Raw genomic sequence first — 17,208 nt, 5'->3', positions numbered from 1 at the left:
CCAAAAGATCTGCCACCAGTGCCCTGTTAACCGAGTTAACCGGGTTGACTGCATCCCAAAGCGTCAGTGGACCTTCAATGTTGTGGATGGTTGGTGTACTTATACTTAAAAGAACATTATGTGATGGATGTCAGAATAATCGGTAGAATACGTGTCAACAATGGTAATAGTTAAAGGCCTCTATTCAAGGATCAGTGACAGATTGCATTGCATCACATTTTAGGTTGATTTCTTAAGGATTCACATCAGAATCCTTCCCCAAAAAATCCAAATAGATCAGTCGCACTACCCGCGATGCCATAGCGATTGGCTTTGAACTGACAAAAGTAGACTGTTTTTTAAAGCATTTACAGGAAAATTAAGTTTATTTCATGGCAGCCCGGGTCTGGCTTAGATATTTCACAGAGGATTATGGAGCCTGATCTCAAAGGAGCTGGCAGACAGTCAGATTTCAAATGACTTTCCCTCGTCTACAGTTTGCTAAAAAAGTATCAACATCACAAGAGAATCACCCCAGGTGCCGTCACAGTATTTACAGCCTCTCCCTCTCGGACGAACTTCAGAGGCTCTCTTGATGACATTGCAGATACAGCGTGTGCCTTGGCTTCCAGATTCTGGGTTTTATAGGGCCGACAATGTATTCCCCCAATGATGTATTAAACTGCCAACGATGATAACAAAATATGAATGCTGTTTATAAATTATGTTTCATAGTCATAACCGTCCTTTAAAATTAGCATTCCTATCTTGTATAATTAAGATCGCAGAGTCTGGATTTAATCATCAGTGATAACTCAAGACAGTTTTCTCGGAAACTTTAATTGCTGCTTCATTTACGTTCAGTAAACATTTTGCGAGATGCGCTCGACGTGAACATTTGGCGGCTTGGCAGATTTGTCCGTTAAAGAATATGTAATTCAGGTGGTGGCATTACTTCTGCCTCAGAATATATTTGGTGTTGCAAATGAAGAGCATGTAAAGGAAATTTCCAGGAGACTGGGTCGGATAACAAGCTTTAGCAGTCCCTCTTCGTGCCTTTGATCAGGACACAGAATACATTTCTCTTTGGAGATCAAAGTGTAATCACAAAACAACTATCAAACAGCGGGAACGTTGTTTTTTCAAGATTAGTGACTCGTTATTACCATGGTGAACGTTTCTTTGTCTGATTGAGAGATCAGCTAATGATGCCACCCTGCAGCTAAAAGAAAAAGAAAAATCAATCCTCCTTTAACATTCCTGAAACAAGGCGAACACCCACATTCGCCATACTATAATAGGCATGTCAATTAAAGACTGAGCTAATTTATATGTAATAGAGGCTGGTGGCACCGTGGTCATGTAATATTCTTCTGGAGATATAGAAAAACCCTCTATTGCTGATTTGCAGGGGAAAGCTACGAACAGCAGCACCCACTTCCTCCCAATTTAACAGAAAATATGCTTATTCAAAAAAGCTCCCTGCATTAGAGATGCTATCTGTGCTGTATAATGTCAAAGCCTGCACGCCCAGCCCTACAAGAGGATTGTTCTTGACATGTTTTGTTGTACACCCAGCAACAAGGCTATTTCCAGGCACATAACAGAAATTCAGACCATTTCCACACTGCACATTAATTCTCATATAGAGGGGGGGGTATAAAAGTGGATTTTCGAAGGTCTTGGTTCACGCAGCAGCAGCTCCTTCGAGCTACCTCTATTTCATGAAGTTATTTACAGACCCGTTCTTGGTCCATAACAGGGTGTCTTAACAGAAAATGCTCATGCTCATCCATTTCCATGGGATGAGATGAGCCGCACATGAAGAGCGCAGCTAAAGACAGATATACATATCCATCATCGTTGCAGCTCATCAGCACGGCCGTCAGGAGAGATCACCATTTTAATGATTAATGTAAAAAAAGCTGCACAGGCAGGGAATTGCCAGGCTTTCCTTCCAGTGCTCTGCAGACTGAGATGATAAGAAAACTATTTGTTTTTTCTGGAATTAGATTGAGTAAATGAGAGCCATGATTGCAGGTGTCCACACTATCAGCTACTGCAACTTCACTGGCAGCCGATTTACCAGAACAAATCTCTGCAAAGCCACAGATAAGTTAAAGTTTGTTTATGATGCAACTTCACGATTCATTAGGTCCAATTTTCACTTTTTCCTCCAGTCACAATGCTGTTCTTATGTTCTGGTTAGGAACACATTCCACTTGGTTAGGGTCAGGAAGACATCATGTTTTGGCCACCACAAACACGACTGCAGATGGCCTGACATCCCATCCAAAATATCCGATAACTGTCATCACAAACATGGCTGGAAATTCTCCCATGTCTCCTTAAACATATCCAGTGGATTACATTGGAATGCAGTCCGAACTGCAACCGCTGGCTTGGCAACCTTGTCACCTTCAACCTCCACCAAACATCCTCTCCAGCTTACAACATGAAAGTCAGGTAATACACATGTGAAAGGAGTTCATCATGACTTATACTGACAGTTGTTATTAGACCATAACCTGAAGTAGCTATTGTAATAACTATGGCAGGGAAGGAGGATGGGAGGCAAAGTAGTATATTGAGAAAAAGTCTGTTCCGGCTCAAGGCTGGGGATGGATGGTCGGGTCCAACATGCACTTTTACCCAGGACACAACTGTGTGTGTCCAGTGTAAACCAGAAGTCAATGGTTAGATATTTTATCTTTCAAACAAAGTGAAGTAATGCGAGATACATAAGTGAAGCTACATGTGTAACAGAAGTTACTTAAGCTACTGAAGTAATTTTGACCCAAACCGTCATGTTTTCATCATCAATTTACTTGAGTGCCTAAACCTAACTTTAAACCTAGTAGTTTATAATCCTAAACCTAGCCAAATAGTGTTGGTGCCTAAACCTTACTACGTAGTTGTAATGCCTAAACATAACCAAGTCAATTTCTTGCCTTAACCCAACCAAACTTCAAGCGTATGCTGCACTTAACATGTTTTGTAAGGAGTCCCTGGCAATCGACCTGTTCGATCATTTTTGTATGAGGATGTGTTGCTTCCTATCATGTATGCAGGTTCTGTCTCTGTCTCACACTGTTTTGTCTCTGTAGAGTGAGCACACTTTGTTTACTTTATTTCCATATTGCTTAGATCCCCCAACTATTATAAGTTGTTTAAGCCATGAGAGACTCTCATGCCTCCAAAGAACTTAAGTCCTTCAAAGTGTTTCTGTAAGTTCTTTCCAATATAATACAGAGGATGGCTTTCAATACAAAATACATAGAACTGTGTGGTATTAACCCTTTAAAGTCATCCAAAAGAACAGGATATACTAATATTTTTTGTAGTTCTTCTCTCTAAGGTGCATTGTACCCAAAGTACACTTTGTCGACTATGCACAGGATATTTCTCATTCAGCTGTCCTGTGATCTTCTGCTGCAATAATTGGATTTGAAATCCATGTGGCGGCATTGTGAGCTCGGGGTTGTTTCAGAAGTCGAGCGTTACAGTTTGTATATCCGATCTCATGAGAAGATGAGCATATTGATGACACATAAAGCAGCCATTAGGGAGCTGCGCTCTGGCAGTCTCTGCCCGCTTTGTGTGATGTTATTGGCTAAAAATGTCACTGTGATTGCATGCATTGTCATGCCTCACTCACATCAATTACTGCTGCCTCATTCTTTTCCTCGCTGGGTGTTCACGATCCAGACAGAAGGGTGAGTCTGAGTGCGAATCTGACTTTAATATAAAAGTGAGGTCTGCTCACACTGTGCATTTCTAAATAGTCACAGCGTGGCAGCCGCTTCTCCAAATATAAATGGATAGCAGTGAAAAAAATGAAATCCCGCCGTGATTGGGACATACATCATGCTGTCGGAGGCAGGCTGCAGGTTAGACTTCACCCCGAGTTGTAAATTTGCTGATCAGAGTTATTAAAAATTAGAGCTGGTAATATGAGTCTCTTTATAGACAGAAAGACAAGTGCAGAGCTACGAGCCAGGCCTGGTAGCAGAAATCCTAATAGCGTCACTCGGTGAAGAAATGGCCTCTCATGAATCATTAAAGAGTGGAGAGTTACAACACAGTGGCAGCAGCAAAATAAAAGACTGGGAAGATTTGATGAAGACAGACATTATATCAAGATCATAAAACTCCGTATTCAACCAGCAAGCTTCTTGAATTTGGGTCACCGTCAGTCTCATCGCACAAACTTGTGGATTTGTGACGCAACGCCCGTCATGAGGTTGAGTCATCATCATTATCAGCCATTTTCAGTTCTGTTTTTCTCTAATGGTGTAACTGAATCTAACTGAATGGATGTGGTTGTTTTTCAGACCAAGCGAGTTCTTCCTCAAAAAAAAGGAAGAAAATCGGCGTGCTGAGGCCGTTTAAGGTGAGGAAAGTGAGGGCGGTGGCCAGTGCTGGGAGAGATCTGTTAATTAAACTGACAGTGGACAACTTTTTTTGCTTTAACATATCATTCTGAAGTTAATACCAATCACTCCGTGTAATGGGAAAACCATCCAAGCATAGACTTGTTTCCTATCAACCCCGCTTTCACTCAGCTTTTCAGTCTGTTTCCCAGAAAAATTCATGTCAGAAAACGGCACGAATGAAGTGCGTCCGCCATCACGCAACCAAGACTTGAAGAGGCATTTCTTTACCTGGTTGCCATGGTGATAGCAGAAAAACTAGAACAGACGGGCGTTCGCTCGATATAGAGCGCAGGTGCCTTGCTAATGATACATATACATATACATAAGAGATATCTTCTTTTTCTTAGGTACTAAATAAATGACTACAGGGTGACCTACCTTGCTGGAATGGGGATTGTAATTTGCAAGATAAAATATGTTTTGAAGGAAAAGTAATACGGACCTCGATTATGATTGTATCGACGTCACATAACAAGGGCTGTAGCAGAAGTGTCTGGCAAGTCCCAAAATTGTACAGAATTGTATTTTAGGATTCTCTCTCATTTCAGCCTCACATTCAGCAACTCATGAAAAAACTAAAACTGAAGTTGGGTCTCATTTCTTTCGAAGCCAAAAGAAGAGTTGTTGCTGCCTAGTTCATGTCTGTGCCCGACTATTGTGATGTTACACAATATGCGTAGATGCATCTTCGCTGTACGCATACCGGATACTGTTTACCAAGACACACTGAGTTTTACTGCAAATCTTAAAGCCCTTATTCGCCTCTGCTCTTTTTGTGCTCGCCTTGGATGGTTCGCCTTGTCCTTGCCTCGGAGACTCATTGGCATATTCTTATTTACATAAAAGTACGGCAGGTTTTTGTTTTCGTTCAAGATTTGTTCCCACAAACTGTCCTAAAAGTCTGTACTGAACTCGGGAAAAAAGGGCATTTAAGTTTTGCTGCTGCCTTCTCTTATAATCAGTTACAAAATTGCCTAAATCTTCTGGAGTTGGTCTCACCGGATGCATTCAAAGTTATTCTAAACGACTCGGACAAAAGGACGTCTGGCTGTAGATGTTATGAATGTTAATGAAGGTTTTGTTTTTCACTTTATCCGTATTGTATTTAATTGGTATTTTTGCTGCTGCATGTCTTGGCCAGAACTCTTAGATTTTTTTAAACCTCGCTAAGACTTCTTTCTAGGTTAAATCAAGGTTAGAAAAAGAATGAGTACAATTTAAAAAGTGTTGGCTGACAACGTATTGGAATTGTTTTACTCACTACAATTCAATACCTGCCCGTAGTGACTGCTGCATTAATGAAACTTACTATGATCATGTTTTGGCACTCACAGCATGTTCTGAAAGAAGAATAAGTTCTGGTTTAATACAGAAAAAGTCCTGAAGCACAACTTGTTCATTCACATTCAACCACAGCCAGCCATGATCTCCACTGAACCACAGGCAGCAATCTTGGTGAGTTTCACACATTGCCTGTTAATATAATCCAGGCAGCGGTTTCATTCGTCACCACAGAAGTAATTGGGAAAACAATTCAGTGCTATATAAACATAATTTCGAGGAGACAGGGTTGGCTGCCCGCGAAGTCCAACAAATTAAACAACAATATGTCTGGTTTGTAAATGAGAAAACACAAATGAGTATTTCCTGATCTGTAGGCGAGAATACATCATTTGTTTGAGGATCCAAGAACTTCTACAAATCATTGCTGTACTGTGGACTTCTATCAGACAGATGGAAAACCTTGAAGTCAATACAGTACAAATATCTACTGATGTAACTAAAAATGTGCTTATTTAAAAAAATTGATTAATCTTTGCATTTTTTTTCAATTGGCATGGATATAAACTCTTTAACATACACAAGTTTAAAAGGAAATTAAAATAATCCTTCTTGAAGAAAATATACAGTCAAAATAACCCCCACAAATGGGGTTTTCAGAAGCTATATTCAAAAGATTTATGGCACTCATTTATTTGTGCAGAACCAAACAACTTATAAATGTGATAGAACTACATTAATACTGCACAGAACCAAAATCTGGTTGGAAAACAAGTGGAGATAACACTTTTTGAAAATGACGGATTCTTTGTTCTGGTAAAAAAAAAAAAAAAAAATGTCTTACTGTTATTAACTTGATTACTGAAACAATTAGGCAACAACTAAATGAATGAGTACATGTTGTAAAGGATCCCTAGGCTTTCCTGGATGTTCAGGACACATTTCAACCCAATCCAGTGAAAAATAAGCGAGTGGTCCAGTATATGTGAAATTTAGCTCCAAACTTAAAAAAAAATCATAACCTAATATGTTTTTGGAGTACAGCTGTGGGATTTTGCAGGGTGTCGTAAATTTAATAGAAATTTCAACATGATTTTTTTTCAATACTTGGTGAGTTGACGTGTAATGACCCAATATATATTTATGAGCATCACTGTTTACAGTTTGCTCTCTTATCAGAGCTGAATAAAGTTACTAAACACCCAACATTTCCAACTGCTGTCACATGAAAAAATAACATTGACTGCTTTTTGGTAATTACAGGAAAACAACGTCTGAATGACATTTCGTGTCATTTGGTGCGATTTTTGGTCAGCAGATCAGTTTGGAAAGTGTTGAATGTTTATGGCTTCACTATAACATGAAAATGAGAAATTCTGGACGATAATTCAAAATAAAAGACTGTGAGTTTGAGAAGTTTGTACTGAAGAGTTTAAGTTTGGGGAGCAATCATTGTGATGTTCACAAAAAAACAATGTGAGTCATCAACTCTCGACCACTAAAAATGCTCTTTCATTCTCAGAAGCCTGTTAGTCTGACATCATTTCCTTGTGTCAAGTAACACTTGTTGCATGCACAGGATGCACAAAAAGGTTGTTTTTCTGTTGCACAGAACAAAACTGAAGCAGTTCAGAGGAGATGTCAAGTGTCCTTCAATCAAAATAACCAAAGAAGAAGAGATGACTCAGTTTCCGCAGGTTATTTTCCATCTCTGTGTATACCTGGAACCAGAACGCAGACGTACAGACGTAGCTGTTAAAATAAAGATTAACTGCAAAAGATGTAGTGTCGGAGAACCGAAGAGGTGATCCAGGTCAACGGGGAAGCAGGCAGCCGGAGAGGGAGGAGAGGTGGGCTGGGAGGCACACCAGGGGAGCAGAGGAACTCGAGGCTCAGATAGACAACAGAATTAGAAAATGTTGCACGCAAACACAAGAGGAGAAAATTAACCTAATTGGCCATGGCGCTGGTGCCAGACTGGCGCGAGAAGAGGCACAGGATTATGTATTGATTAGTGGATTGGTTGCAGGTGTGCAGGCTGATTGGCAGCAGGAGGCAGGTGACTGACGGCAGGAGGGAGTCGAAGCTTCAAAGCCAGACAGACAAACACAGACCAGCAGGCAGAGAAAGAGAGAGAGAGAGAGAGAGAACAAACAGGGGAACTAACAAGACGCATGAGGGAGGGCTCGCAGAGACCCAGCCAGACCAAAACACTCTGATCAGCGTCAGCCATGAAGGCAAGGAGGGTCGGTCCAGCCAGGTGCAGCAGCTCATCAGCAAGACATATGAAGACATTAACATTTAATTTATGTATAGGCCATTTTAATGGTTAAGGCCGCTGCTTTGAGAACCACAGTATAGACGAACCCGACGACTGATTTGTGTATCCGCCATCTGGCGTCGCTGCTGTTACTGCAATGGCAGCAGACACTGAGATGCCGCCGCAGTGCTTATAGTGACAGCAGCATGGCTGGTTGGATTGAAGATATTAGAAAATGGCCCCCACTGGCTACGACAATAGTCCTAATAGATAAAAGTGTAACAGAGAAAAAAACCTGACTATCCACCAAAATCCATGATTGTAAGTTTGTTTTAACTTTGATTGAAAGACCGCTAGTAACAGCAGCAATGACATACTGTGCGTTTGGTTTCTGCCCACATGTAGTAATCAAGGACAGGCCGTTTTATTCAAACAGACATTGTCGGTTTCTTTTCACACAACCCAATTTCCGCCCCCACTCGACTGTGCTGCTGCTGGTGAACTCTTTTCCGTTGTGTTCTCAGCACAGCCAATTATGTTCCTTTAAATCTCTACTTAAAACATGTCTTTTTTCACAAGCTTATGAAAATGTTCGATACATGTTCTTCTTCTCATTTGATCGTATTCATTTTTATTGTTTTGACTTCCTCCATGTTCATGTTCTTGAGTCTTATTTCATCCACCTTGTCTGGTATTATTCTGTTTTTTTTTGTTAAGCACACAAGTGCTGAATAAATAACGCTCGTTATTATTATTATTATTATTATTATTATTATTGTTGTTAAATCTTCTTGAGTTTTTAAGTTGATACAGGACGACAGATGCCATTCTGATGTCAAGCTCATGCCAAAAATGAACCCATTTCCCTTTCCTCTCACTGACTCATCGCATAAATAAATAACTCCCCCTGTGCAGTAGTGTATAAAAATGGCCCCTTTTGCATTTGATATATCAAATAGAAATTTACAGTCACAACACACAAAAAAAAAAAAGGATCCGAGAGCCCATCTCGAGCTGTGCATGAAAGCTTTGAGCGTGATTGCAGCCTGAGGCAGTCAGACCCTGAGGGCAGATACAAGTAAATCAAATCTCCATTATGGAGTTGAAGAGTCCATGTGTTGCAGATGTTATTACCTTCATTATGATGCTCCTGGGTGGAACTCAAAGGGGAACGAGATGGAGCTCGTGAGTCTTATTTTCTGTCTGCGCCAACAGACAACGTTAGATGTGGGAGACCAGTTTAAATGGGAAATTTGTCACCGTTGCACCGCCAGGACGCCAAAGATGTGCGAAGGTAGACGACTCTGTGGGATTCATGTAAAATCATAAGCAAAAGGACTCAACTCTACTGTTCAAATTTAACATCCCCTCCTCAGATTTAGTTTTAGGAGATATCAGACAGGTAGCCTTGTTTGCAGTTTTTTAAAATACCGTGATATCAGCAGCACAACGCTCAAGATCACAAGAAACTAGTTGATTTATCTCATATCAAGAGGAAAAGATTGATCGTTCATCAGCGTTGCGTCAGGCTTCAGTCGGGTTCGGGCATAAAAAAACAACGCCAGTCGAGTTCAGATCAGGCTCTGTGACTAATCATTGGACTCAGATTGTTATCTTGAGATGACAAAGCTTGTTTTCCCAACATGACAAGATAATTAACGTATGATATCGAGATAACAGCGTTAGAATAAGTTATGTCGGCATGGCCGTTCTTGGCTTCAATACATTTTTACTGATCTGCTATTATTTCTCATTGTATCAAAAGCGCTTTTCGTAGAGAAAAGACATGTCCATGACCTTTTTTTCCTGCTGTCTTTCGTAATGAACTGCTTTGTTACACTTTAGATGAAAGATTAGTTTTACACAAATGAGTCATCATCACACATTCAGCAGAAGCCATCAATCAAATTACAAGCCGTCTCTCTGGGAGACTCATTTTGAATAACCATCCCTTTAGTTTTAATTGACTCTGTTTAAAGACGTCGCCAATTTATGTTCTCGTTATCAGAGGCCTGCAGGCCCGACACTTGCCTCCGCAAAGTGAAACCATTCTGCGGGCGTCCAGCATGATAATCCTGGGAATAAAAAGCTGTATGTAATAAGAACATCTTAGATCATCCCTAAACATGTGTTACGTTCAGAGCAGAGATTATGTTGCTGAATTGGAAAACAGATTTACTCCCCACCTGTAATAGGGATGTAGTGCTGCGATGTCAAGTGGGAGAAAGAGGGGCGAGAGAAAAAACACTTCTTAAACCCGAACACTGGCTGTGAGACTTATATTTTTACAAGCTTATTCCCTCACATAAAGACATAAAACGTATTTTGTGACCTGTATTATTACACAAAGCCCTTTATAGTGCTCTACAGAACCGAACATAAACATTTGCTTTATTCTCTCCTATAGAATTCCATAGAAAATATCAGAGGTATTATAAACAGTTTAGTGCCACTAAAACTGTCTCGCAAAGCTGTCACTGACTACAGTGCGTGTCTGCAAATTCCTGGACCCATTCCTTTTTTTTTATTATCACATTATGATAATAGGATGTTCTCCAAATTGTATTCTGTAGATTTGAGCCATTTGGCGACCGTGCCTGCTGAATCAGGTGTTCTGGCGAGCGATGAACCTCTGCTAAAAGCGGGCAAGTTGCCTTTAGTAGAGGTGGATTAGAGCAGAGGATTAGAGGAGCTCACTGTCATTTTGCTTCAGCGCATGAACCAGGTTCTGTTCTTGATCCCTGCAGCAACAGCTCTGACTCCCTCCAGTTCCGTGTGGCCACGTGATGCCATTTTAGTGGAGCACTAAGGCATCCAGCTGTGCCTGCAACCTTTAAGAGTTTGTTTGGAGAAATCTTTTTCTTCTATTCTCTGGAGCAAAGTGATGAAAAAAAGTGAGCTAAGTGCTAGGGTTCTGGAATTAAAAAGATAAAAGCCGAGGAAATCTGTTGATAATTGAGAAACTTGCCCCGTCAATTCAAATCCATGAAATCCCTGTGGTGAGAAAAAAGCATGCTCGACTCCAGTGTCTTCTCAGTCAGCCCCCAATTTGATGTTGCGTCTCTTGATCTTTCTGTGTCTGACATGCTTTTTGCTAACACCAGATAAAATTAATTCAGCGTTACTAATGACTCAACATGACCCCGTCAATCTAAGCCTGTTTCCATAACAAACTTCAACAATGGGCGGATATAAAAAGCTGGAAAATGTTTTGGGGCTTTGCGCAGCGGGATATTTTTGAGGTGCCGGCTAAGTATGCTTCATAACATGAGCGCTAACTTGCCAAGAGTTAGCTGTGAGGATCAATATTCTTCCCATGTCTGCGTGATAAGCACAGAGCTTCAAGCCAGGAGATAATTAGCTTAAGTTAGCATAAACACTTGAAGCAAAGGGAAACAGCTAGCATGGCTCTGTATCTAAAGTTAAAAAATACACCTAATAGCACATTTAAAGCTCACTTTTATCTCATTAATTGAACTTTAACACTGGCTACATACACTATTTATGGGGGGAATTCTATTATTTCTTAGCTGTGAGGTGGAGTGACTTGCTAAGCCAATCACCTCATCAATCCACCTCCATACCAAAAAAAATAAAAAAAATGTAACAATTCCCTATTAAAATGTATAAAACCCTGTGACTGGGTGCAAGGCAGCGGTGCTTTTCAACTGGTCACTTGTTGCTATAACTTCCAGGAGAGAGTCAGGGAGGAGCCAAATGAGACTAAACATGACATAATAAAACTACCTTGTTTCATAAACATTGTGTTGACTTGCGTTACCCGCAAGCAACAACCCAGATAGTGCGCCTGTTGGCCTGACGAATGAAAGTGACGTTGGAAAGATGTAGTTTGGGGAGTGTTTGCTAATTAGGAAGACATTGGCAAGACGTCGGTATTGGGTCGCTGTCGGGCCAACTTCTTCTCAATTTGCTAACGCTCCCTATACAACGTATCTCCAATGCAACTTGCAGCAACTTGTGTTTGAATTCAGCTCAACCTCTCGATAAACTCAGCACTCACTAGAGACTCTGGTTCTCTCTTTTCTTTCCCCCCTCTTCTCTCTGTAACGTTATGATCACAAAGTCAAGTATATTTCCCCTCCAGCTCCAGCGGGTAGTCAACATAATGGGACATAAACACAGAACAATTGAGATCACCCTTGATGATTGCTGCTACAGTCAGGTTGATCAGGAGTAAAGACAAATCCACTATTCAACCCTGTAAGTAACCCTGATTATCTCCTCACACAACACTGGTAAACATCTTTTGTTTAATGGTATATCAGGGTATTTAAAAGATTCCAGAGGTATCATTTTCAAAACAAAGTTGTGTGCACTATTTGCCTCAAGAAAGTTGTGGCCAGTCTGCCACCACCACTAGCACATCTTCATTCAGCCCACTGATGCGTCGGTACCCACCACTGTAACAAGTCTCATCGGATCCCCAAGCAATAATCTATAGAAGCAGGGTTCTTATTTCCTATCTATCCATTATACTATGTGCCTTAATTTAAACCCAGCAAGACATGTGAAAGTAGGGTAATTGCATATTAGACACACATCATTGTAGGCTGGAGAATGCTATACATGATACAATGACTTCAATAACCAGCAGTTCAGCTTTTACCTTTTCTTTACACATATAGTCATTATCTGTACACTCCAGTAGAGTAAAAAGAGTAAAACAAAGCATCAAAGCATGCATGTGTGTTAGTGTGTGCAGTGGGATGTCTTCATCAGCACAAGCACTGATTTCCTCGTCAGCGGTGACCGGTTTCCTGCTCATTACAGCCTGTCGTTTGTGATATTCAGCAGGGAACAACTGTATGTTCCCTTTGATTCTCAGTGTGGTGGTAAAGCTCAGGACTCACGGCGGCTGGATAATAACTGCCTTGACCACTTTGAGAGGCGTGTAAGTCAAATTTTGCTCGCTACCTTGCTGAGGCTGTAGGTGGCTGTAACCACAGCAAAGTCTTTGCTTTGGTTGCAGCGCGCGGCAACACAATAACTCAGAGAACAAAGTGTAAATCTTTTGTAAATCAGTTTCTTGGTTTCTCATAAACATCCGTCTCTATGGTCTGGCTGCATACTCAAAATGCCTTGAAGGGACTGTGGGGGGACTTTTTCAATTTTGCCTTTTCTTGCTTTAACGTGAAAAATGTACATGATGTAAAACTTTAATATTGCTCTGCCTCTGTAGCGCTTTCCGACACTCTGCTAAATCTTGCTGCTTTTATGGTGTACAGCCTATTCTTGAGAATAAAGAACTATACTGGGATCACGCTGAAGGGCATCACGGTACGTTGCCTTGTGACAGCCTATAAGCAACCGCACTACTGCTCAGTCTTTCATTGTCCACTTAATATCGTCTATAGCATCACACTCTAATGTACACAGCTATTTTAACACTGCAGTGACCACGTCTTTCTCAGTTAACTGAATGATCTCAGCAGTAATGTTTAAGATGTGTTTCTGCATGGCTCGTTCCCACTAACAAGGTCATATGTGGAGCCCACTAGTGACTTTGACTTTCCAGTCCCAGATCAATCGTTCAGACCCTAAAGTATGCCTCATTTCCACTCATCAGTCGCAGCTTGTTGCTCGGGTGACGAATCCGAGGCCTGGCTTTGAAATAAAATTATTGAATCCATGCATGGATATATTATTCAGGAGCATTGTCGCTGATTCATTATCCGACTCTGTGCATCAACAGGATGTAGAGAACAGAAGATCAAAGGCCGCAAATAGATGACTTTTCATCTTGGTAATGGTAAGCAGCTGCTACACTTTCAATGTGTGTGTGTGTGTTTGTGTGTGCAACACACTCCTACATGGTTTGTTTTTGCTCAGGAAAGCCTTTAAATTAAATATTAGTGTGTGGAATTTATAGATGTAGGCAACCGGAGAATCAATGATTTAAGACACAACATTTAGCTCTCGGCTACATCACAGAGAAGAGGTTAACATCTGTGTGTTTGTGTGTTTGTGTACACGTGGTGATTCATTTTGTAAGTTTCTCCGAGTTTAGTGGAACTTTGCAAATTAGCAAATTATAGATTTAGTAATGAGTGTAAGCGATGGGTCAGACAATAAACAGAACCTTTAATCGGTGCTAACAACAGAAGTGTATGTAAACACAAGCTATCTTGTTGAGTGAATGACTTGAGTCCCTGAATGTAAAAATGCAGCCTTGTTATTAAGTCAAAGGGAGCTGGTCTGTGGGGGGGCTCAGGCAAAAACAACGCAGAGTCATCAGGCAAAAGCATTAAACCGTGCACATCAACACTAAAAAGTCAATAAGAACAATAGTTCTCTCAATCTTTTATTATACATTTTACCACTTCACCTTTTTACCTGTTGAATGTTCCAAACAGGTGTTTTTTGCAGCCTAGTCTATAGATAGCCTGGGATGTAATGTTAGCAGCTAGCATTTAATATTTCTGCAACATCAGATACATCCAATGTTGACATTTACCTACCGCCACCATTGGATGTTTTTAACATGGGACAATTCCAACCATTCTTTGGGCAACCAAAACAGGCATTTTAAGCCAAACCATGACTTTTTTTTCGTATACCTAACAACATGGTTTTTGTCCTTACCCTTATGCAGAGCATAAGCACAGTTGTGACAAGAGAGAAGTTTAAAAAAACAAAAAAAAAAACAATGTAAAGTTGCAACGTGAACAAATGTTTAGTTTCACCTTATCCGTGGTTTTGCGTAAACGTACTTAGCTAACATTTATTATGCTCACAACTTGTTTGGAAAGTCACACTGACATCAGATTAAGCATAAGCAAATGTGTGTGGGGTAAAACATTCAATATATGATCTTTTTACAGTTTAAAATTGAATATCCAGTACGTCATTATTATATCAATGTTGTTTTCCAGTTTGTTTTGCTGTCCCCACTGGTCAAAGAAAGTAAATTAATGTTGCCTCAATGATGAATCTTAAAGCGATTTTGTGCATAAAACACTAAATGTTGCCAAAACTTATTTCTGTTGCGGTCCTGGCTTACCAAAATTGATGACAGCATAATAAATAACACAAAGACTTTGAGGATAGAGTTTGCATTGTTCACAAATGAATTCTTCATAATAAAATAAAAACTATTCCCCTACCACTGCACTGGATGCATAGCCGTTCATCACAATGAAAACGAACAGTTCAGTTTACTCTGAACCAACTCCCTGTAGAGCAGCTCCGAGGCGCCCAGACATCACTGACGGTGCTCAGGACTGCAGTTCCATAATTAGGCTGTGCTGTTTTGCTGAGCTGCGAGGAGTGCCTGACACTGGCCGTGTTAATTATAGTGACAAAATACTGCATGTTGCAGTGGGATAATGGGAATTGTTTATTTAATAAAAAATAATATAGCTTGTAATTCAAGTAATGACATGCAAATTCTGATTAGCGCAAGTGTTCCTATGCATTAAAACCTTTAATGCAGCCATGAGAGAGGTGGATTAGGTAATTAAGTGTGTGTGTGTGTGTTTACTGTACTTACTTACCACCTCAGGCACATTTATGAATTTGCTTATATTTGTGTCTGCTGACTGTTATAGATAATGAAAAGCTGTGTGTCTGTGTGTCACTGTATGTTTGTGTGTCAGATAATCCTTTTAGCAAACTGACTATGATTATGTGAACGAATGGGTACAGACATCTCCATTGCGGTATATGGAAGCCCCCTCTTCGATAGGTAGACGTCTCTGAACGATCCACTGTCAATTTCTTTAAAGAAATTAAAAAAACATATTTGAAGTAAAATTATGGTAAAAGACCTTTAAAAGAAGCTTTTCTGTCCTATTATTGTTTTTTCAAATTGACCAGGAATGATGTCCCCTCTTAGACTGTAGAGACATTAAGTGCCCTGTTGGCAATATTGACATGTATGTCTGTTTGTCTGTGTTTTTATGTGTGTGTGTGTTTGTGTGTGTTTACAGTACTTAATCGCCACCTCAGGCACATTGATAAATGTGCTTATATTTGTGTCTGCTGACTGTTATAGAGAATGAAGAGCCGTGTCAGTGTGTGTTTGTGTTTTGGCTGTTTTATAATGCACATATGCATAATGTAAATGTTGATACATGCGTGGAATGGGAGGCTACTGTGAGCTTTAAATCTCTCTCTCTCTTTCTGTCTCTCAGTGGGCGACATCCGAATACGTTCACCACACAGGATGGAACCCATGAGCACAGAACACATGGAATTGAAAATCCTATTAAAAATAGGCCAGCTGATAAGGGAGATGAGCACATAGTGCTCCGAGTGATTTCCCAATTTCACACCTCAACATTTTTCCTCCATTCAGGGCTCGAATTGGGCTGCAGTTGCTCACAGAAAGTGAGGAGAGCTGCACACGCAACACAACAACAAAAAATCCTATTTAGTCAGAAAACAAACAGTGTGCGCTGGAACTCTGCAGATGACTGAAAAAACATCACACCACAGTGAAACACGGCCAAGTCCTGCCCTACTACCTGCCCGCTGCTGTTTCAGATCTATGATCCACATAGTGGGAGGGGATTGCAGCTGGTTAGTCGCTCCATCATCATTGTCCCAAACACATAATCATAGCCAAGGCATGGCACAGTAGCCCTCAATTGCTCTTTGCTGTGCTGTGGGTGATGCTGCCTGCTGTTTGGCTTGTGTTTTTTTTATGGATGAGCTGTGTGCTGTGTTTTCTGGGTTTGGAATTGATTCCAGGATTTCTGTGATAAATATGTTTTCTTACCCTGAAAATCTGTGTCCCATTTTCTCCCACCTCTTCATGCAGAACTGTAGATTACATTTAAGTGTTCAGGATGTTGAGCAGCATGTTATCACCACACACCAGCTACATTGAGGTTAAGTAGGTTAAATGTTGGAAATGTAGGTTTCACAGATACACAGATATGTTGACATTTTACTTTTTCATTATGTTGCAACTTTTAGTTTCCTTAACTTAAATGTTTTGTTTCATGTCGTGACAATGCTGTGCTTATGGTCTAGTTAGGTTTAGGCACAACATCCACTTGGTTACGGTGAGGAAAAGATAATTCTTTGGCCTAAAATAGAAGTTTGGTTGTTACAAACCTGACTAGAGATGTCCCACAGTCTCATTAACAATGTGTTCATGCTTACACAGGCATTTTTGGGGAAAAGAAAAAAATTAATTCTCCATTTAGACCGTTTCAGAAATAATTTCCACAGTTCACCTTGAAATACATATCTCATGGCCTTTCACGTACACTGGGCATGCACGTG

The 17,208-nt window shown here is 40.4% G+C and overlaps 1 long non-coding RNA gene across 1 annotated transcript; it reads left to right on the top strand.

Moving 5' to 3' along the window:
* Positions 1-13,666: 13,666 nt before the first annotated feature.
* LOC115587893 (uncharacterized) lies at positions 13,667-16,771 on the top strand. The gene is made up of 2 exons (XR_003985220.1): positions 13,667-13,726; positions 16,110-16,771. It is a non-coding gene; the product is annotated as an uncharacterized LOC115587893 (long non-coding RNA).
* Positions 16,772-17,208: the final 437 nt, after the last annotated feature.

Source organism: Sparus aurata, chromosome 9 (assembly GCF_900880675.1).
Source record: "Sparus aurata chromosome 9, fSpaAur1.1, whole genome shotgun sequence".
NCBI lineage: Eukaryota > Metazoa > Chordata > Actinopteri > Spariformes > Sparidae > Sparus > Sparus aurata.
This window is presented reverse-complemented; position numbering and strand designations above follow the sequence as displayed.